At 40.2% G+C, this 22,948-nt stretch overlaps 1 protein-coding gene across 3 annotated transcripts in view; it reads right to left on the bottom strand.

The window, feature by feature from the left end:
* Window positions 1-18,927, bottom strand: part of SULF1 (sulfatase 1) — a 152,158-nt gene extending 133,231 nt beyond the window's left edge. For 2 of the 3 annotated variants that reach the window (XM_074319304.1, XM_074319302.1), the window contains exons 1-2: window positions 18,458-18,925; window positions 8,047-8,182 (exon numbers count right to left, since the gene is read on the bottom strand). The gene's annotated coding sequence lies outside the window, so the exon portion shown is untranslated. Of the gene's footprint in view, window positions 1-8,046; window positions 8,183-18,457 lie in introns of all 3 variants that reach the window. The other variant, XM_019726204.2, reaches the window with a different exon arrangement.
* Window positions 18,928-22,948: the final 4,021 nt, after the last annotated feature.

Raw genomic sequence — 22,948 nt, forward strand, 5'->3', positions numbered from 1 at the left:
TTCATGTGATTATAGGATCCAAGCAAAACCCTGCACCCCCACTTCAAAGGATTCTTCACTTGACTAATTCTAAAGAGTAAATTGATTTTCTCATCATTTGTTGTGTTTGACAATAGAAAGGCTGACACAGCAACATTGCTAAAATGACAGCTCTTTTCTATTCAAGGGGAAGGAATTTGTGTTAATATTCTTAATGACTGGCATCTTTATGAGAAATGTGAAATCATTTATCCTTAGCAATAACCTGACTGGGATTCAAAAGGATAATACTTGGGTGCTCAGAACGGAAGTCATCTGTCAGGAAAAATTATTTAGACTGATGCAAATTAACTGAAAAAAGGGGCTTCCTAATTATGGTGTGTACAGTCAAGTTTGTTAAAATCGGTTTGAAGTGAGGAAGAATTTGGAAAGGATCTTTCAAGAAGTGACCTGACATTCTGTTGGAGGAGAAGGCAACACATTTACTTGATAAATTCCTTTCACATTTCCTAAGAATTTCTGGAAGTGATTTAAGAAGCAAGGACATGTCAATTGAGGGAAAACATTAAGTAAGCACGTTATGTCTGGTTTACTTGGAACAATGGAATAATGCCTTACGGAAAGTTCTGGGCCGCACATTCGTTGTAATGCCCTGGATTCTAAATAAGCAGTAATGTTTCCATAGGGGGTTGTTTAACCCTCTCAGGGCTGGTTTGGACATGAGCCCACGGGACAAGTCTAGGAGAGAAAAGCACTTAGGCCTGCATGAGCGCTGCAGAACCCAGTCTGGCTTCTGTCGCAGTTCCATTCTTAACAGGCGCCGTGTCGCATACCCGTTAACAAGTTTTTATGGAAATCTCAGTCTCCTCTTGTTTGCCAGCTTCACGGCACACCTTCATTTAGCTCTTTTACCCAAAAGCCTAGTAAATGGTGAGAAGCACGTTACCAGCGTTGGGAATTAATTTGTCTGGGAAAAAAAGGTGTGAACTGCAGGAAAATGTGAATGGCGTAATTAATGAAGGGGTTTTACTGGTTAGCCTTTACAGAGAACTTTCTTTTGAGGGACAGCATTGGTTTTTGGAGACAAGATGAGTTGGGTTCAAATCCTAGCACCTTGGATGTGTAAATGTTTTTAGTGTAGTGCCTTTACTTATAACTAGAACGACTAGCATAGGATTAACTAAGTCCGAAAGGGAAAAGCAGTGTCCGGCCTGTAGTGGGCACTCAGTGACCTTCAGTTCCTGCTTCCTTTTTGAAAGTCTTTTAAGGCATTTATGTCCTAACCACTAGTTCAGGATTATTTGCCCTAAGTGCGTAAAAAACATATGCCGCTTTTCAGGGAGCATTAACTGAGGGGTGACCCTGACATCAGTTGCCTAGGTTTCTGTGTTTAAATATGAATCTTAAATGATATAAGAAAAACAACAGGGATCTCTTTAAAAAGATGGTGATTGATAATCATTAACAATAACCTGAATGTTAGTATCGTGAGTTCAGTCCCGGGGACAGTTAATCAGGGAATCAGGTAAACTCAAGTAGGTGGGGCTGGTGGTGATGGAAATCCTAAGAAAGCATTCGCTAGGAAACAGTGGGTCAGAGAGACATAGAAAAAATGAAGAGTGGGAACATCATCCCAGAAAAATCAGTATGTGCCAAATCCAGTTTGCGCCCTCCAGCTTTTTGTGAGAATGTGGAGGAATAAATTGCAAATGAAAAAACAAGTAAGCCAGAGAGTGGGAGCTGGGGCAATGTGTAGGATCGCAGACTGGGCAGAGGAGATGAAGAGAAAGCAGGACGTGTAGGGGACAGGGCAGAGCAGATTGCAGAGGGTGCACTGTCTGAGAAAAGCACCCTGGGCACAGGGGATGCAGAGGTTGCACTGTCAAGAGAAGGGCCCCGGGCACAGCGGATGCAGAGGTTGCACTGTCAAGAGAAGGGCCCCGGGCACAGCGGATGCAGAGGTTGCACCGTCTGAGAGAAAAGCCCTGGACACAGCGGACTGCAGAGGTTGCACTGTCAAAAAAAGGGCCCTGGGCACAGGGGATGCAGAGGTTGCACCGTCAAGAGGAGGGCCCTGGGCACAGGGGATGCAGAGGTTGCACCGTCTGAGAGAAAAGCCCTGGACACAGCAGACTGCAGAGGTTGCACCGTCTGGGAGACACTGCTAGAGGATATGCTCAGACTAAGACAGGAAGAAGCCTCTTTCTGCAGAATCTGCAACTACCTACGTCTGGGGCTGGCAGGTGCATTAGTAAGAAGAACCAGAGGCTAAGAGCCTGAGCCTGAGGCAAGGGTGACGGACAGCAAAGAGGGTGATAAGGGGTGATGCCTGACAGGAATTGCTTTAATGCTTTAAACTGGTGCCAAGCTGAGTAACCTGAGACCCGATGAGCGATTGACTTCCGTGAATGCAGTTTTTACCCTAAAATTCCCTTACTCTGCAGTAAGGTTATGCTGTGCACGTAAGGTGTCTGTGCTGTGCTGGAATGTGCGGGGCAGAACAGAGGCGGTATTTCTAAAGGAGGAAGGAGGTAGTGAGTGCGGTTCTCTCAGCTCACCCAACCATTCCTGTCTGCAAACTGTATAGAAACGAGTGTCATCAGGAACTCTGGAGTGGGAAGAAACCACAAAAGGGACGCTGACAGCTTGCATTGGAAGAGAGAGGTGGGAAAGTGTACCCGTGAATCCTGGCACTTATCTTGACCTCACGTCTTCCCTGACTGGTCCCATCCTGTGTCACTGCTCCAGCGGCACCTGTGAAAGCCAGCTGTGTTCACCTCTTCTTATCCTGAGTGGTTATAGCCAAGGGAAATATCATGAAGTCCAACCCGTGGTGGGACTAAGCATTGTTTTTGTCATGTAGACAAGACATTACAATCTCACAGAGATTGTCCCGTCAAAAGCCACATGTGTCAGATTATCGACAAAACAGTTCAACTTTCCAAGGGATGGCTTAAAAGTAAAAATTTAAAAAATTTTAAATGCATGAAATTTATTACTTTTTTTTCCTGGCTCTGAAACTGTGTGCTTTGCTGTAAAGCTAAGGTTTGGAGAACTGAACCAACTTCGTTTTTAGGTCTTGTGTTTAAGTATTTAGATCATGATATCTTAAAAACTTTTTAATAGAGAACTCCAAGCACCATTTGTTCATTTGCCAGACATTTACTGAAGGCTTAATGCATTGATGCAAATAAGATGTGGCACCTGTTTTTCATACATATGCTTTTCCTTGCAAACTCTGTTCCTGGAAAGGATTCTGTCAATTGCAGAATTTAAAAATCACTGAATACATGGGCAAGAAGTTGGTTAAAATATTGGCTGAGTTTAAAGGACAAAAGGGAAAATGTGGACTATGGACTATTGAAGTAATGGTACCAAATAATAGTATTGAAATAAGGGGTTTTGGGGTTCCAGGTCCTGCCTTGACTGACCCCATAGGTTCATCACATCAGTCCGGTTAGTCAAGCTCTCAAACCTCTGTCCTCGTTTGTATGATGGTGACCACGTGAATTCCATAGAGATGTCGGAAAAATTAAATTAGATAATGCATGTAAAGCACTTACTTGCACATGGCAGCTAGGTACTTAATAAATCTTGGCTGTTAGAGATAATATTAGTAAATAAAACATCGGCAGCTTTCACAGTCATTTTGTTCTTGTTCTTCAAGAGAACGTTATTTTTTTCTACTGCTAGATACAACATGAATCCTAGAAGTTTTAGATACGGTCACTAGGGTATGAAAAGGCATTGGAAAGTCAAGAAGATATGTTGGAAAGCGTGTTGGTGCTGGAATTTAGGACTCGAATATCTGTCGGCAGAATATGGTTCTGCCCTTTGGTAGCTATGAACAATGATACATGTGATGTCACAGCCTGTTTTTTAATCTGCAGTGTGGGTTCAATAATAATGCCAGTGCTATCTACTTCATTTAAAGCATTCTGAGGCTCAAATAAAATAGGGTTGCAAAAACAATTTGCAATCGGTAATATGTTATATTAATAAAAGTTATAGTTAAACGATAACTGAGTTTTCCCTGGGCTATGGTACTGGTCATTGATGGCTGATTAGCAGATGGTGTGATTGTGGTTTATAGATACTTTAAAGTGCAAACTACTTTCCAGTTTATACAGAAATGGATTACAGGTTTGGAGGAAATGTGGAGAAATAGAAGACCTGCATTTTGATTCTTCATGTTGCCTCTAATGAGCTCTATTAGCATATGCAAATTATTTAAACACCCCTGTATATCTGTATCTTTAAAAAAATGTTTGTATTTGAAAATAATTACAAAAAAATCCCCTGAGGTTTGGGGAGTTGAGCTAACATATAGAAAAGTTGCAGGAATAATAGAGAAAAAAACTTGTATACCATTTATTCAGATTCATTATGGCCTTGTATCCCTAAATATTTTTCAGTGTATATGACCTAAGAATGTCGCTGTTTCTTATCTTTTAAAAGGGGCACAAATACCTAGTTATGTGACATGCTCCACAGGACTATCAAGGCCAGATGAAATGTTTGAAAAACACTTTGGAAAGTATACACTGTCATATAAGATTAAAGGATGTGTATTTCATAAACTAGGAAAAGTCAAATTACATAAAACTTCAGAGGATTTATAATACAAATTATAGTAGAGTACAAACTAAGAAAATCTGTTGTCTCTGTGCAAGATTAGAGCTACTTAAGGGTCTCTGTGATGAGTGAGAAAAACAAGAAAGATGCTCTCACACTATGTGTCATACTTTTTGAGTTATATTCTTTCTGCAAAGACTTGTATCATTTTGTGTGCTGCTTTTTACTTTAACAGTTTGCCATTTTATGTGGTATTTTGGGAGGGGATTTTGAGCATGTTTGAGTCATAGAAACTCAAGGGCAGTTGCTGCTCAAAGGCAGAACAGTAGAGCTGTAAGGAATTCAGTAAGAGCTCAGCTTTATTTCTTCTGGGCCTCCCTTTGCATAGTGAAAAGGTCCTGCTTTATTTTCATCATAGACAACAACTGAGCTACATATAGGAAACAGGAAAGCATGTTTTACAAAGTGTTCAATACATTGGCTTAATTGAAAATTGTATGAACAAAGTGTTCCTATGGACCAAAGAAGTAACTTTTCATAGAATCCCTTTTCAGCATTCACTGTAATAAAGTTTAGCTGTATGACAAACAGATAATAATTCTGCCACATTATCTTCACATTCTCAACAGAATCCTCTCCTTTCATCAGAAGATGTAATACTGGTAAACCTGATTTCTTTATAATTCTAACCAGATTTGCAATCACATTCTCCAGTGGATTGAAATACAACCAATAACTTAAAAACATAAATGAAAATCCTGTTTTCCTGTGACATATTTCTTTCATTGCTCCGACAATCATAAGGGCTTCATTTCGATACTCACAACAACAAAAAAGGAAATCTAAAACATGTTTTAAAAACAAAACGATTTTTTCAAAAGGTCAAACCACACTTAATAGTCTAAATTTATCTTTTATTTTGAATTATTAAATTATGATGCTTTATAGTGCAAAATGAAAGATGTGAGTTAATGGCTAGGAAATACCTTTATAATCCAATAATGATTGATTCTACTTCCTTGACAAATAAATCAGTTTTAACCATCAATTGTATAGATATATAATGGCATATACATGCTGTAATTTATTAAGTTGCGAAGAAGATTGATTTTATACTTCTCTTGGGAAAATTCCAGTACTTGAGGTATTTCAAATGTTTCTCAAGGAGGTGGCATTACTGAGGGAGAGCTGAGCTATTCTAATGTAAGAGGTTTCCCTAATATTGAGAAAATAGGATCTCTCTTGAATCACTTGATGCGTGGAGCAGTAAAGGGAAATGGAACACATGAGTTCTGATGCTGATTACCCCTTTCTGTAGGTCTTTAGACGTTAGCTTGTCCTCTCAGATTCAGTTTTCTGGTGTGCAGAAATGGCGTAGGAGTAAATGTGAATATTATCGTCATCATTTGGGTAGCATTCTTTTGGCATGAGTTAAAAAAAGGCCTTTACAAAAAAAGGTTATCTACATAAAGCTACATACTTTCAGATCATCCAGAGAAACAGCGTTGGGGTATTTCTGTTAGAATGGATTTTCTGCAAGGAATCCATATGAACAATAAATGCTTTTTCAGGCATTTGTTCCAGTCCCAAGAATTCTCTCTATAACACCTGATTATTCATCCTAGCACTCAGCAAGCCAGTCCATGGACACAAGGACAGCTGGGTTGATGCCTTCATGTTCTTGTTAGGTCTTAAAGTACAATTGACACATGAACTCCCTTCAGTCCTGCTAGAATTTCACTGACTTGTACAATTTTTTTTTTTTTTTTTTAATAAAGTCTAGTGTGTAGAACTCTGTCTGGGAAGAATGAGTTTTGTGATTGCAGGCAGGTCTCTAAACACCCCCAGGCCTCAGTTTCCTCAGATGTAAAATGAGGGATTTTACTCATGATCTCTAAGGCATAGCTCTAACATTCTGTGTTTCTTTGTGTCTTACATGCCTTTCCTGGAAAATCATTCCTAACTCTAAATTACTTAAGAAAACTATACGAAATAAGATCCAGTAGCTTTGTAATATTTTCCTCTTTCTTCTAAGTAATTTAAAGCCTCTCACTCACTGGCTAATTGTCCTACAAATGAGAATGCAACTCCTAGCCAAAGAATTTTTACAATCAAATCTCACTACCAGAAAAAAGAGTAAGAAAAAGAAAGAAAGAAAAAAACCAAAAAACCAATATGATTTACTATGGAGTTTACAAGGCATTTTAATTTTTGCTATGCTGTAGATAGTGAATATATCCCTTGAGGTGGGATAGGTCCTTGTAATTGGCACTATCTCTGAAGTTCTGGTCTAGCCATAATTTTAAAGGTCCTTAAAAACAGAATTGTCACAATCTCCTCCCATCAGCTCTCAAGAGAAATCAATGGATAAAAGAATCCTGAGTGGCTGGTATGTGAGTGACACCCAGCTATACTATTTCACAACTGATCAAGAAAGATGGCAATTCTGCTTGGTCTATTGTCTTTTTGAATCTGATGGAGGCTAGCTGGCTCAAATTCAGCCATGGACGGTGATATGGATGGAAGATGGGAAAAACGGAAGCCAGAGAAGTGGCGTATGAGATAGTACCCTCCACAGTGTCAAAAGAATTGACTGGTGTAGCCGAAAAGATCTATGAGCAATAGCAATAAACGCAAAATCATTGTTAATTAAGAGCTAAAATGATATGACGAGATTTTCAGTGGTAAGAGAACACCTATGAGAAGGAAATTATTGCTAGTTGGAATAGTTAGGAAAAATTCCATGGAGGTAATGAAGGTAATTTTTTTTTGTTTAAGGGTCAATGAAATTTGGACATTCAGAACCATAATGGGAGGGCAGCCCAGCCCAGAAAACAGTATGAGCAAATGTTTAGTAGCAGAAGTGAGTGATGTCAATTCAGGAGATGCTGGACCAGCTTAGTGAAGAGCAGAAAGTGGTGACAGTGGAAAAGATGATGCAGGTTTTTACATGCTGGTGTTTTATTTAGACTGGACCCTGTAGAACATTGGGAGATGGCCTTTTTAGAGTAATGGGATGACAGAATGCAACAGTGCTAACGGGAGATAAGTTGAGCAGCGGTATGTATGAAAGAGATAAAGTATGAATCTCAATTTAGAAGCATGAGGTGATACAGAGCTGGACTAAAGTCCTACCCCTCTCCCCCCACCATGCTTTTCCGTTTCAAGGGGGAATGTTTTATGTATTTAGGCTTGTTTTAAGGGAAGAGCAGAGTTTGCAAGTAATGGAGAATAATGTGATCTAGATGGAGGGAACAGCAAAATAGAGATAAAGAGGTGGGGGGTGGCATGCTCCCGAAAGATTAACCACTTTGCTCAGCAGCACACTACTAATCAGAGCCAAGTTCTTGAATCCAGGTTTCCAGTGTTTTTCCAGGGCACCATCCTGCCTCTTTTTCCTAACTATAACATGACTCTCATTATTTAGCAGATTTCATTTCATTGCTAGTAACATGTTAAAGTATTATTTACCTGGCATGCAATATGATTTACCTGAAGCTTATGAGGCAGTCCAGTGGGTATCCTAAGCTTCCAAAGGGCAGCGGCAGAAGCAATTGTGGGAACACCTCCAGTTCCACTTCTGAGACGATCAGACTAGTGGTTGATCAGAATGCAGATCAATGGATAGCTGTTTGGGGAACAAAATGGCTAATGAGAATAACAGTTACTATACATGAAGCATAGAACTTATTTTCTCTAGGTTTTTTTTTCCTTCCCTATGTTTGTGTCAAAAAAGGGGCTCTGACAGAACATGTTTTGACTACATTGATATGCTTTCTTTTCCTCTTTTTCTCCCCTCCACTTATTTTTCTTTCTTCCTTCCTTCCTTCCTTCCTTCCTTCCTTCCTTCCTTCCTTCCTTCCTTCCTTCCTTTCTTTCTTTCTTTCTTTTTTTATACAAGGATCATGCTTCCCCAATTCAAAAAGTACCTCTGAGATGGGTCTACAAGCTGAATATGTAGGAGTAGAATCCTGAATTGAAATCTGAAGTTCGATAATCTGAAATTAAGTTTAGGTATCAGCTCTCGCCCCATACCCTAATCTCCACGTGGGCACATTAGCCCATTGACCTAAGTGGGTACCAGATGAAGAGATCTGATCTAGTACGTATTAAGCTGGACAGCTAAGCCCAACTTTTGTGCTTGCTGCAAATGACATTTAGCGATTTAACTATGGCACTTGTGTGTTATATCTTTTCCCCTTTGGTTCCTTAAACTGGCTATCTCAAGAATCACCCATTCAGTCCTAGCCATTAATAGCTTCCAGATATAAACTGGCTCATGCCAATTACACCTTTATGCATGGCAACCCTGAAAGAGAAATAGGTTACAGGTACTGATGCTTAGGCTGGCATCTCTCCCATAGAAATGAGGGAACATGGTTCAGAAAACTCAGTAAAATAAATCAGGCCAAAATCTTCATTAAAAACTTGAGCGGAACCCAAGTCTCTTTTGAGGAACCCACAAATAGGACTACGTTTTAATTCCAAATCTTGCTGACTCAAGCAGTGTATTCTTTCAATCATGCTACCTCTCAACATCTAGTGGAAGAGTTTGAAATGGCAAGTAGAGTCTTGGACTTCTAATAAAATTATTCCTAATCCTGAAAACTAGTCACTGTTTTAGTATAAGGATGTGGCCAAGGAATGGCTTTTGAAGAGGATCTTAAAATGAAGAGTGGCTAAAACAAATAAAAGAATAAGGCAAAGCAAGAGGGGATAGAAAGAAAAGCAGGGGTGGAGGAAACCTTTCACAAATCTTAAAATTAAGAATCACTTGTTTTGTAGTGAGTGAAAAAGAGAGTGTCTGTATCATTTGTAAGTGATATGCATACATTCTGCAAATGGATGTCAACCCATTATTTCCAAAATGGAAGCTGAATGTTTATGAGCAGAAGCAACTTAAGTATTTCATCACTTCTTCCCTCTAGACTCTCTTTAAATTCTATGTCCCTCTCCACCACCACCATTTTCTTAGTTGAAAGAAAGAGAATTATACATGAAAGTTAAAAGTTGAAGTTTCAAGAAGAGGTGTTTTGCAGAAGTAGTTTGTTGTCCTGACTTGAAAATTCATTATTTCCCCAAAGTTTAAAAACACTAGAATTGTTATTTGGCCAACCATTTTCTTAATCTGAAAGAAGATCCGTTTTATCTAAGGAGGACTGTGTCATTTAAAAAAAATCACAGTTGTGTATTCCATCTTATGTCTATCGATGATCAGAATATTAGATTTTTATCTGTTTAAATTATAATATCAAACATTTATATACACATATATTTACCGTGTTTGCATTATAAACTTATCCCAAGCATAGCTATTAATTTACAGATAACAGATAAACATTTGTTCCATAATGACTATTGTCACTTTGGAAAATTATGGTGTTGCAAAATGAAATTCCACTCCCATTTTCCTTAGGTGGGGTCACCATTCTCCTGTTTCCTGGGCTTGATACTTCAGTGCCATCTTTGTCAATTCTTTCTTTTGTTCTGTATTTGACAAATCACCAAGTTGTTGGTATTGTTATTTCTTCATAATGTTTCTTACACCCATCCTGTCCTCATCTCAATGTCATTAATGGGACTAAGCAACATTTTTGGAATTTTGGTACTCTCCCAATTCTCTCTCTCTCTCTCTCTCTCTCTCTCTCTCTCTCTCTCTCTCTCTCTCTCTCTTACTCTCTCACTCTCTCCCTTTCCTCATTCCTGAAAATCCTACTGCTTAAACTTACTAAGGCACCTGTTTAAATCTAAAGTCCAACCTCTCTACTTGATGTGTCGGACACTCTAGCATCTGGCCTTATTCAACTATGTCATGACATGCTTAAAATAGAAAAGTGCACAGAGTAGAGGCATTCAAGGACCACACTCTCTCTCCTCCTCCTCCTATTTCTTCTTTCCTCTCTTCTTGTCCTCTATCACTCCTCTTTTCTCCCTCCCCCTTCCTTTCCTCCTTCTCTTTGCCTGGTGCCTCCCTTCATTGTATTCCCAAACTGCACCTATGATAACCTTCTGATTCAAAAGTACTGTGTCTTTGTTTGAAAATGCCACACTCAGTTTAATAGCAAGCCTGAGCTCAAGTGATTCTTTTCGCTTGGAAAAAATAAATGTAGCTATTGGAGCACTTATTATATGTTATGCTTTGTGTTAAACATCTTACTTTTATTATCTCACTTAACCTTTATAACAGTCCTTTGTGAGAACCATATCTCTATTTTTAGAGAGAGGAAACTGAATGAAAAAGAGGGTAAATAAATCACTCCCACACAGTTTGTAAATGATAGAGATGAATTACTATACAAATTCATCTGTATATGGATGTTGGGCAAAGTCTAGCCCTGCTCAGGTTCCAGCTCCTCCAATAGGGGGCTCTGTTGACATCCCTTTTATTTAATTAGTACTAGTAATTGATTCTTAACCACAAAATTCTTTTCATTATTATTAAGAACGTTTTTGTGTTCATATCTTCCCTTCACAGCTAAATTAGATGTTTCTTCAGAGCAAGGATGGTGTCTTATGTTATTTTGTATTCCTCTCTGCACTAGGACAGAAATACATACACAGGAAGTTATTGAATCCATATGGAATAAATGAATTAACACATTGATGGAGCTTTCTTAAGCCTGTTCCTTTTGGCTCTGATTCCATTTAGAAGGCACATTATAGTTATTCCTTAGGGCATCAACTCAGCTGCTAAAAAGTAATTTAAGCTGTTTGATATTGAGTATATCCCTCAAGTCTCTTTTACTAAATATAGATGTCATATGAAAAAAATAAATGTGACAACACATGTGAAGCCTCTAGGTGTCACAAATAAAAAAATATTATGTACCTTATGCTTTTATTCATCTGCTATATTCAGAGCACCTTCCTTTCTTTGAACAGCATGAAGTTCTCAAGAGGGAAAAAAGGAGCATATGATTTGTAGAGGCCTCTCTTTTCTGGGATGCATTTCGTATACGTGAAAGTTAAAAGCTGAAGTTTCAAAAATTTCTGGATGCACTGCCAAGCACATCTGTTTACGAGGACATTCTATTTAGGGGAAGATTGATTATCGGCAGGTGAGGGTTAAGGGGGAGGCTTTAAACTGGCAGGAAGTCTATTCCGAGGACATGTTATATTATAGAAAGGTGATTGGGGTGTTAAGCCAGCCCTACTCGTGATGAGTCTGAAGATAATACCCACAGGTGCACACTTCTAAATTAACTCATCAATAAATGCACACTCAGCATGCAATTAATCATTTCTCACCATGACTCTGGGATAGTGAATATCTTATGAGTCTAAGCTTCCGTTTTCTTTTAAATTAATATAGCAGGTATTGCCTCTGAGTTATTATGTCATACCACAAAATGGGACAATAAACAGAACTCTCTGTAATTCAGATTTCTGTTTTGTTTATTGGGGACATTCTGCTATTGCTCAGAAAAAATGGGATGACACTTAGATTGGTATATTTTGGGCCTCTTTCATGGAGGGAATGGATTCAGGGGGATTTTCCTGAGTTCTTGAGACAAACCTGTTTCAGGCTTTTTATGTGTTCTAGAAAGTGGACAAGTTGTATATAGTACGAGACCTATTTGCAGATGGGAAAAACCATAGTACAAAGTAAACATATAAACAAACCAACAAACAAAAACCAAAAACCCTAAAACTCGTTCAAGTTTAGGGTTTCTCTCAATTGCAGCAACATAACTCGTATCAGGCAACAGCAATTTGTAGTTGAACTCAAGATTTGGACAACAGCAACGAAAGAATTGAGATGAAAACTAAGGAGAAAGCAAAAATATGTGAAGGTAGATGAGCATGTACGTCAGAGTCAGTTGCTTAGGAACAGAAAATTCAATAATTATAGTTTTACAACATTCTCGATATGGGACAAAACAAGTCACCTTGTTATTACGGTAGTCTTCTTACAAAAGTGTCCAGGCTTGCTCATGAGTTTATCACCCAGATGAACTTGAGCACCTTTATTTTACGTTCAGCCAGAACCATGTGGGTTCTTGTTAGTTCCCCAACTCTACTCCCACCGCCAACCACCTAACCTTGATTATATTGATTGGTATTACATGAAATGTATAGATTATTTGGGGAGACTCTACCTTTTGCAAAGATTTGTTTTCCCAGAAACACCACGGTGTTTCTGTTCGTTTATTCATCACAGCAGTTACATGTCAACCTCACCCACTACCGTTCAACAGTGGGAAGTCTGAGTCCCTTCAATTCACATTTTAGGAAATGCAGAAATAGTTTCCTATGTGTATTTAAAAAAAAAAAAAAGTGCTAGAAAAGGATTTTCCTTTGAAGGTAAAGTGGAGAGCTACATTTTTTTTTTTTTTTTTTTTTTCAGTTAACATTATTGTGCAGTAATACATGGACCACAAATTTTGAGGGCGAAGAGAGCTAGTTTAGCTGCTACAGCTGAACATGAGTTCAAGTAACATAACTGCTAAGGCTTCTTTTTGAAAGGTTTATACTTGTTTGCAGTGGGGGGGGAAGGGGTCCTTCAGAAATACGGCCTTGTCCTTTGTGCCAGAGGACTTCCTGTTTCTTTCCTCTCCCTGGCCTGGGGCAGGTGCAGACCAGATGATCAGGATGGGAAAGACTATCCTTTGATCTAACCCCAGATTCCGCAAACTGAAATTGAATGACCAGCATCCCAGGGTATATTTGCTAGGTGGCAGTCAGTGCCTTGTTAGGTAATTTCTCAGTCAGCTGTCCTTCTGTGGAAAGGGCCCAGGCAGAAGACTCAATGTTTGATGGTAGGTGGGTGGGTGCAGAGTTTGGGAACAGACCAGAGCTTGAGCTGATTGCTTTCAGCTTTTTGTGAAATTTGGTTTGTGAAGGACGGCAAAGATCCAAGCCCCTTGTTTTGTCTAAATGGTATCTTGCTTTCCCAATTACTTCTGGAAGCTTGACCTGACTCTCCACAATGTTTTGCCAAGTTATTATTTCTTTCTAAATAGTGGGCCAGGAGGAAGGAAGAGGAGCACATGACCCTGTGCTGAATTCAACTCCCCGCTGGGGTCCACTGCTCAGCCCTTTGTTCCCCCAGCACTGAGACCCAGCGTCTGTTCTTTATTATTCTTTAATGCAGGACCCAGGACTGCTCCTCCCTGCAAAGTGTATTCAACTGTCAAGTCCCTACAGACCCATTAACTCAGTTGCTCCAAATCCCTAAATGCCCAAAGCAGTTACCTCCCTCTCTCTCTCCCCTTTTTCATTCTCACTTTCTTGATCTCTCTCTCTTCCCCATCCCGTCTTTGGTGGCAGAAAAAAGGCTAAAGACACACCATAAGTAGATGGAATTAATGCCTGACATACCTGAAGTGAACACCTTCATGCAACCTAGATCTGTATGCACTTACCAACCTTCTTTCTCTCCCATTTAGTGCACATGCGCCAAGGTAGGTGCTTTATGTGTTTTTGTCACAGCATCCCCAAGGTAAGTATTCCTATTTCCATTTTACAGAGGAGAGATCTGAACGGTTAGGTCACCTGTCCACAGCCACACAGCTAGTGAAAGGTGGTCCCTGGATTAGAACCCGAGTCTGTCCGAATCCCAAGACTGTACATTCCTGCTTCCAAAATCACACTTAAATTTTATAGCACAGAGGGCCAGCTAATAGATGCAATTTCCACCATAGTTATAGAAAATTGAAATAGATAGGGATCTTTCATCTAGTATACCAGCTTAATGTCGGGCAACAATTTCACATTCTGCTTAAGTGGCATTTTCCCTAAGCTACCCCGAAATACAACCAGTCGTTTCATCATTGTTTTCCTTTCATCTCATAGGTGGAGAGGGCTATGAGTGCGCAAATGGCTCTACAGTGAGCTTGTCAACACACGTTGACGAGTGTCTTCTGTGGGGCACAAAAGTGGACCGGGCCAGTCCCTGTCTTAGGAGACCTCACCCTACCTGAAGAGTCGAGGGATAAAAAGGCAAAGCAGAAAGCAGGATAAAAACCAGGCGGTTGTGTTAAATGCAACCCATAGGTAACTAACTACCGGTCAGCTTCAAGGTCAGGAGCATATCACTGAGAAGTGTGGTAGTCAGGTGAGGCTTCTTGGAGGAGGTGTAACTTAAGCTGAAACTTTCAAGGATGAGGATGGAGAGGGTGAGGAGAGTGTTCTCCACACAGTCTTATAAACATAGAACCAGAAGGAACCACGCACACGACGGCAAACTCTCGTTTTGCAGACAGACACATAGAAAACTAGAGTGGTTAGTGGTTAGAGAAGAGAACAGGAAGGGGGACTGTTGAGCTGGCCACTTCAGCTGCTGGGAAGAGGAGACTGCTGCTGCGAGAGGAATTTGGTGGGAGATCCAGTCAGAGAGTTGGGGCCAAATAACCAAGGGCCAGCAACTCAGATTGAGAAATTCAAACTTCATCCTGAAGGTCCACGTGGGACATCTCCGCTGGGAAATGCTTTGAGGCAAGAAGTGCTTTTGGAAGCTTAGTCTGCAATGGTGGACACAAGAGGGAAATGGAGGCAGTGGACCAGTCAGAAGTTGTCGTAATGAGACACGTGTGATATGCTCATTGTACTGGAGCGGTAGCTGTGGGCCAGATGGGAGAGGCGTTTGAAAGGAAGGGCTCACGGCATTTGATGACAGGTTAGTTAGGGGGGTGTGGGGAATATTAGAGAGAAAAAAAGCTAACAGGCTAATTCCCCTCCTTCCCAGCATATGAGATAGAATTGAAAATATTTTAAATAGGAAACATATTTCAGAACAAACTTTTTCCAGAAAGTATCTTCTTTCAAATACCATCCCCACCCCCCATGGATCTAACCTAAAGTAAAGGTAAATTTACCATGTGACCATAGACTTAATTTTATATATGAGCCTCTTTACTCTCAAAGTCAATAATGATGATAAAAATAATAATCTATTTAGAGTCAGCTCCTTAAAATATTTCATCCTCTTAAACTTGCTCCACACTCGCCACACAGAAATATTGCACAGGGAAAAAAAGAACCAGATGTCCTGACCGGACCCATTGGTTGGCTTCATCCACATGGCAGTGGTTGGGGAAAGCTCAATGCTCAGTATCAGAAGTCCTGCTTTATGGATCTTTAAGAAAATAAACCATTTTAAGTAAAAAAACACACAAAAGAACCAAGCTCCTATCCATTCCCGTCTGGATACACAAGCATAATTAAGGAAACAAAAACTGCAAGTGTCACACTTGCCACTTGTCTCTACTATTACAATGGAAATGACCATAACAATTTCCCTGAAGTCATATACATTTTCCTTAGAAGGAAACAGAGTAGAGCCCTTTTCCAGTTCTTTGATGAAGGTCCCCACTCAATCCAGTAGGAGTTCAGTGACTATCTGGATTCATGTATTTTAGTTTTCCACTCCACCATAAAAGTGGATTTTGTAACTTAATGAATCCAGCTTTCGGATTCTCTTTCGCCTCAAGGATTCATCCCCTCACTGCATGCCTAGAGAGCAGGGTGCATCAACAGTGCACCCCAGCTATTTTTCACTTCTCTGGGAGAGATCTGGGTGATCCCTTGTGCTCAAACACTTTTTACAGCTGTTAGAATACTGATGGGAAATTCATGTGTGTTACCGGCACAAGTGCTGTCAGGAAGAAACCAAATGTCAAACAGAGGTATGTAGAAGTCACCATAAATATGTCTCTGAATGTTTACCATCTGGAACAGTAGACTCGGAGTTTGACCAGAGACGGGGATTGCCCTGTGGGTACTGTCTTTCAAGCAGACCCTTCCAGTTTGTCTCAGTAACTTCCTACTGGGGGAAATCACACACAACTTTGCCTTTTCAAGGTGTGAATTGATTATTTCTCAACACTTCCTTTCTTGTTTCCATCTCGCCTAGTCCTGCATACAGTTGACGTGTGGGGGTGGGGGTGGGGATTCTCCCATATTGTCCGAGTCCTGGGCAGACAGCCTGATGGTCAGTCTACCACATACATTAGCGACATATGCTCTTGGGGCTTCCGTGGCTCCACAGCGACTGGCCTTTGTTAGATGCCATCACACGGCCTCTCACGAGGAGTAGGAGCCCATCTGGGATGAGGAACTTTACTTTCTCCTGAAATATTTCTGCGATAGTAAAAAGTGGCATCAGTAGTCAGCTGTGTGTGTAGCCCTAATCCTCGTACAACACGAGCCATTAGTCTGCCTTTCTGCCTTTATTTTTCTAAACCCCTGTTCCACTGTAAATCCAAAATGGAATGGCAGGAATGCCAAAAGACTTCGGCTTATGAACTTGGTCCGATTTTAGTTATGTAATAGTGGGAATCGTATACTACTCCGTCCTCGTAACTGCCTGGGTATTTATGAGGATATTGTCTCATTGAAGAAGACTTTGGAGACAATAACCAGAGAACTTTCTGAATAACAGCTAAACACCGTACTAAAATATGGTTTCAATCATGACTTTTGAAAAAGAAGATTCAAGATATCAACTGGTGGCAAATATATGTAGATACATAACGCAACTTGAAACATAATTTTACAGGAATCTTTATGCAGATAAAGATAAAAAAAATGCCACAGCACTAGCCAATAAATCCTGTTCTACAACCTATTTAACAGCTCCTATTTCAGAATAGCTTATATACAGTATTATTCATAGAATCTCTCACCTACAAAGGGTGAGAATGGTATTGGGTTTCTCTACCTAATGGGCAAGTCCAGTGGGAGCAAGAATTCTTGAGCACCACAGGTACATGAACTTGGATGTGGAAGGGCAAATCTGTTAGGTTACTGACTCCCCTTGCTTGATCAAAAATTTGAACACTGAAAATTTAATATTTTGACCCCTGTGGAAACAGAGCATCAATGTGAAAGGACGTTTTTACACCCCAAATTAAACATAGTTTGTAAACCCCATTGTTATATGCAGTTCAATTTAATTTTGGTGGGTGCTTTGGGCAGGGTGGTTCCGAGAACGGCTACTCACATACAGGATGACAACTCATTTTCTGTGGCACCGGCAGCGGATGACCATTCATTTCCAATGACTAATTTATAATTAAAACCTTTTTAAAAGACGTTTGTTTATAACCAAGCCAGAAAATCTATTTACATTTAATTAACACTCCAGATAGCCTGTTTAGGGCCCATAAATGCAGTGACTCTAATGATCCATTACAGAGATGCTGCTTTAGTTTTCAATGACTTGTAAAACTTTCACAAACAGATTTGCAAATGAATTACCGCCAAGCGCTCCCCTGCAGCTGCAGAAAGAGCTACGTTAAAGAGTATTTTCCTACTTCCTCCTCTTCTGCTTTGCGTCGAGCTCTAAGCATTTTTGTTTTAGAGCCATTCTATCGGCTGCTCAAAGGGTAGCCGCTGCTCTTAAGGAGTTTTCAAACTTTGGAGTCCATCTCCAAAAAAAAATTTTTAAAACACTTAGGTCCATCAGACATCAGACATACCCAACACTGCAAAAATCAGTTCAAACATTTCCATCTCTGCCAGCAACTCAGTAATAAGACGCTGATTTGAATCTTTATAAATGGAGTAGTAACATGCAACAGTTTTGAAGTGAATGTTAATTCTGAAAGCTAAAATAAAGGTTTGCTTGGCCTTATCCATCCTTTATGAACGATCTATAGCTCCCATTTGGAGTATGCAAGGAGGATATGAAAGGGTACAAACACCACTCCAAAAGACATTTTCTTAGCTACACCTTCAAGAGCAAGCAGGGCTTGAGGAGTGTTAGTTTTACAAAGACAGCCAAGCACCAGGCTGCGTTCACTGTTATCTGTCAGCCGTACAATAGCAGCATTGAGAGGATAGCAACAACTGGCTTTGACAAGTGTGCTGTACTAGCATTCCATTCAAAACTATGTCGAGAGAGAGAGAGAGAGAGAGAGAGAGAGAGAGAGAGAGAGAGAGAAACATTCTTTGACTTTACCTGAAAAAAAACACACACTGCTTTTCTTGTGGCTGCAGAAATTGAATTCCTCCTCTTGTTCCGAAAGCAAAGTCGTTCTCTTGCCTGCAGCTCTCACTTGGAGAAGACCACACAGCTCCAGCAAGGCAGCCGTCCTGCTCCTAATCCCCACTCGAATGTGATGACACACACTAACCCCAACCATCTGGTGAGACGCGTCCTCAAGCACTCAGCACAGTGGTGTGTCAAGACAGGCTGCCCAATCCAATTGCTGAGGCTGGGTGGCTCTCACCGACGGGAGGCTGCGGGCAGGGCTGAAACTGGAGGTCTGAGAACTCCCGGTCAAGTAACCTGAGATTTTCAGAGAGAAAGGACTGCTAGAAAAAGAAGAGAAGTGGGAGGTGCTAAAGAGAAGGTGGAGGGAATGAATTCTCCTGGTGGCCAGTTGTGCGTTACTTTTCACAATTCCCCGTGCGCCCCTGGGACGTCTGGGACCCTCTGTAGGATGCACAGGAACACTAAATACCTTTTCCTGCCAACCCCGTGAGCGCAATCTTCTCAGCGAGACACTCCCTCCCCTTCCTACGCCCTCCCCCAGCTAAAAGATTCATCTTGCCATACTAAAGTGCTAATGTAGGAGTAGTTTGCACTGAAATGTGACATCTACATTTTGAAATCTAAACTCCTACCTTCCTTTGATTAGATTGTGGCTGCCTCCGACATTCCTGAGAGGAAAGGGGGGTGGGGGGGCGCAGCTAAGAGCAGAAACTTCTCTGTTCCCACATACAGCTTTTCGCTGCTTGCCACAGGCTGAACTTCAGAAATCGTCAATGAAAATCATTTTACTTTCTACGCGTGTAAAATAGCACGCACGCCCATAGATAAAGGTGGCTTTTTAAATCACTTGCTGCTTTCACAGACATCTCTTTGTAAAAGCACTTGGTACCAGAGGGCTGCACTCTGTCATTGATTATTTTTATTGGCTTCTAGTTAATTGCACTTATAATGTCCATATCGCTCAAACAGCTCATTAACAATTTTGCTTTGAAATGTTTTCAATTTGGGGTCATTTCAGTACCTCCTTATGTCTCTCTCTCTCTCTCTCTCTCTCTCTCTTTTGAGTTCTCTGGACTGTTTTATAGAACTAATTAACAGTAGTCTGAACTACTAGAAAATGGCTATACTTGTTACAGTACTTTAAGGAGATATCTGAAAATAAGCTAATTACTACAAATCTTACTATTCAAAAAATTTGATCAGACTTCTCAGGAGTTTTGATAATCTGAAAGAGAAAATAGGAATGTGAAATATGATCAATTCCCTGACAGTGTCTGTGGGAAGCCAATATTTAAAATTTTGAAATTCTTTGAACTGGGAAGGGAATCACTGGAATAAAAACACAACAAAACAAAAACTTTAAACCTGTCTAAAGCATTAAAATCTAGACTATAAATAGATAGATATCTAATACTCAGAACGCTGGTATCACAAAAAGAATTATATCAATATCTTGCAAAACTGATTTGATAAGCACTTTTTCCCCCCAGGAATTTTTGTGTGATATTATATTAATATACTTAAAAATAACTTCTGGTACAATTTTCTGAAGCACAGGATTAGAGAACTATAATTTTCAGGCAGTGAAGTTTTCCTATAACTGGGGTGTAGGGAAGAAGGAAGAAAACAAACCAAAAAAAGAATTAGAGGCTGGAGTTCTGATTCATTTGCTCAGTTTCTTCCCAGAAGTGATTATGAGGTGTCCGTTTCACAATATATAGTATATTTACCAAACCACTACTACTAATCAGCTAAATTCAGATACATAATCAACACAGAAACATTCAACAATGACAAGTGGCACCACAGGGCTAAAACCTCCCTTGGGTACCATAAAAATTTTAAGAGTGCCAATTATTGCAATGCAATTTTTTTCATTTAAATTTTGTTTGTTTGTTTGTTTAATCTAACCAGACTCATGTCTGGAAATCTGGATTACCTCAACTGCTTAGATTTTGAAGACCCTGGAGACATTATTAAGGTAGTTTGCATTCTCTTAAACTGTAAATTGAGTTACAAAAGTAAAACCTAAGAAACTGTGAAGGTGTTGAATCATGTTTTGTCAACCATGTGCTTGTAACACACCTTTTAGAAGACATTTCCCCAACTGGCCGTGGCTCTGACTCACGTTATTGTTGAAAGTGCTTTTTAACACACTTTTCTTCTAAATTAATTGTAAGTCTTTTCATTAAATCTCAGTCACGACTTCTCTTTTATTGATAACTTCAGCTATTTATTCTACTTAAAACTTGCTTCTCAAAAAGTGCACGTTTGAGCATTAGATCCTGCCCATTTGCTACCATCTTAATTCTTGCTCTGTGCAGTGGTGTCTGTAAACATTGCCTTTCAAACGTATTCTAAAATGAGTCCATCACGCCTTTTTTTTTTTTTTTTTGGTTGATGTTCTGAAATGCTTTTGTTAGGGAAAATCAACTCAAACAAAAACCTGAAGCTGGTGCTGTAGGATAAGGTCCCAGCAGCTCCCCTTTCCCTGTAGCCAGCTTCAGTGCTCAGCAGCGTCAGTTTAGAAGCTAAGAATTTTCCATTACCTCCCTTCCTTTCTCCTTGCCATCTGCAAACAGTTTATTTTTTAAGAAAAAAAAAAGTGAAATTGATTCTGTCTTGAAAGATCTAAACCTAAAACACAGCGCATTCTAAAAGATGAAATTCAGCATTTGAATGTAATGTTGGTTGATCACGGCGAGGGCGTGTGCGGAGGGAATAGCTTCATCACAGGAATTAAGTAAGGACATTCCTAAAATGAAATATTAATTGTAGGTAACGGTGATATTGAAAAATAGCCCCTCCTATTCTGTTCCCACAGTTAACACATCCCTTTACTTATTGGCGCCAATTAGTTTCCATGGCAACCGACCAGCCCTTGTAAACCCCGCACTCTGAGCTTCACTCATCTTTGTCTAGACGGAGCTCACCACCCTTCTTCCTCCGCAGAAGGCAGTTTAGCTGGGTCTCTATCTATATCCATGTCTGTTGCGCACATACAACCGGCACAGAAATGCCTACCTCCATTTATTACTAGTGCAGTGGTGGCCAAGGGAGGATGCAGGTGCCATTTAATCCCCCACCTGCAACACGTGCGTCTGCTGCCACACTACTTCCCCCCACTTGGTTATTGTTTCTTCCAGTCTTGTTCTATCATCAGCTGTTTGCTGCTCGTGATTTCTTTTCAGGGAAGCCAGTACAGTACAATAAAAACCTCATTAAACAGACACACCTATCAGCCTCGGAGAAAGCCCTAAACTACCCTTTTCTGTTTAAAGAATCATTACAGTGATTGTTTGCCATGCTTGAAGAAAAAAGAGAACAAAACCAACATAAAGGTGGAGGAAGCCAGGGGGCTAATGTGAAGATTTAATGCACTTAAGACACCAGGGTAACCCCTTGCACTGCCAGTTGGCCAAGAATCCCAAGTTAGTGCAGTTAGAAAACGATCAGTGAGGCTTGGGCACTCACTCCATCACTGGGTGGGGAGGGAGGGAGTGGGCCCTGCACCCTCCTGGCTGTCGCAGGCTGCCCTGTGCCCTGGGGCTGCTGGCAGGTGATGCTGCCAGGTCCCCGGAAGTGAGTGTGACTGGAGAAGAACTTGCTGTGGAGTGGGGGGTTCACCCTCAGCAAATGGTTGAAATCGGGAAAACTCAGCAAGCCATGGGCTCTCATAATTTGTGCGGACGTTATTTTGGACTCAACTCAACTTTAATTCAGTGTTATTTTGAGGTAAACCATTCCTTACTTAAAAGAATTGAGACGATGCCAACATTTTTTGTGCGTGATGGCCATGTTTCGTCTTGAGAAGAGTCAGTCAAAATGTTTGCTTTAGATTTCTCCTTTTTCTATTACCTCTGCTACCATCATTTGCCCAACACCTGTTTTGACATACAAATAATGATAGAGAATAAGATTCCCCAATTCTGGTGCAATGCTTTCTTCTTAAAATTGTTTCTAAGGGGGCCGGCTCAACTCCTCGACTCCCCCAAGGAGTGGTGGGCTATGCTTCCTGCAACTAAGATTGAAAGGACAACAACTCGACTTGGAAAAAAGTCCTGGAAGTACACACTGTTCCCCAATAAAGCCCTGTTTAAAAACAAAAAAAAATTTGTTTCTAAGGTTGGGCCTGAGGTTGTCTATGATCTAAGTATTAGTCAAGAGAAAGCTCTGATCCCCAATGTTTTATCTAATAGGATATGGGAATCTGTGAAGCTCTTTTACAGATGGCAATATTCCCTTAGATGCTTTTTCCTTTGAAACAAATGACAAATGTCATCTAAAGTCCCACTATGCTAGAACTATCTTAACAATTAGCCCATGGCTATTCATATCATATAAAGTATCTGTAGATGAACAATAAATCTTTTCCTTTGGAACATCCGGCACTTCTAAATTACTCAGGGCTACACAGCTTCAGACATTTACTTATTCTCTTTGGACTAAACTTTA

Source organism: Rhinolophus sinicus, linkage group LG14 (genome assembly GCF_036562045.2).
Source record: "Rhinolophus sinicus isolate RSC01 linkage group LG14, ASM3656204v1, whole genome shotgun sequence".
In the NCBI taxonomy this organism is placed as follows: domain Eukaryota; kingdom Metazoa; phylum Chordata; class Mammalia; order Chiroptera; family Rhinolophidae; genus Rhinolophus; species Rhinolophus sinicus.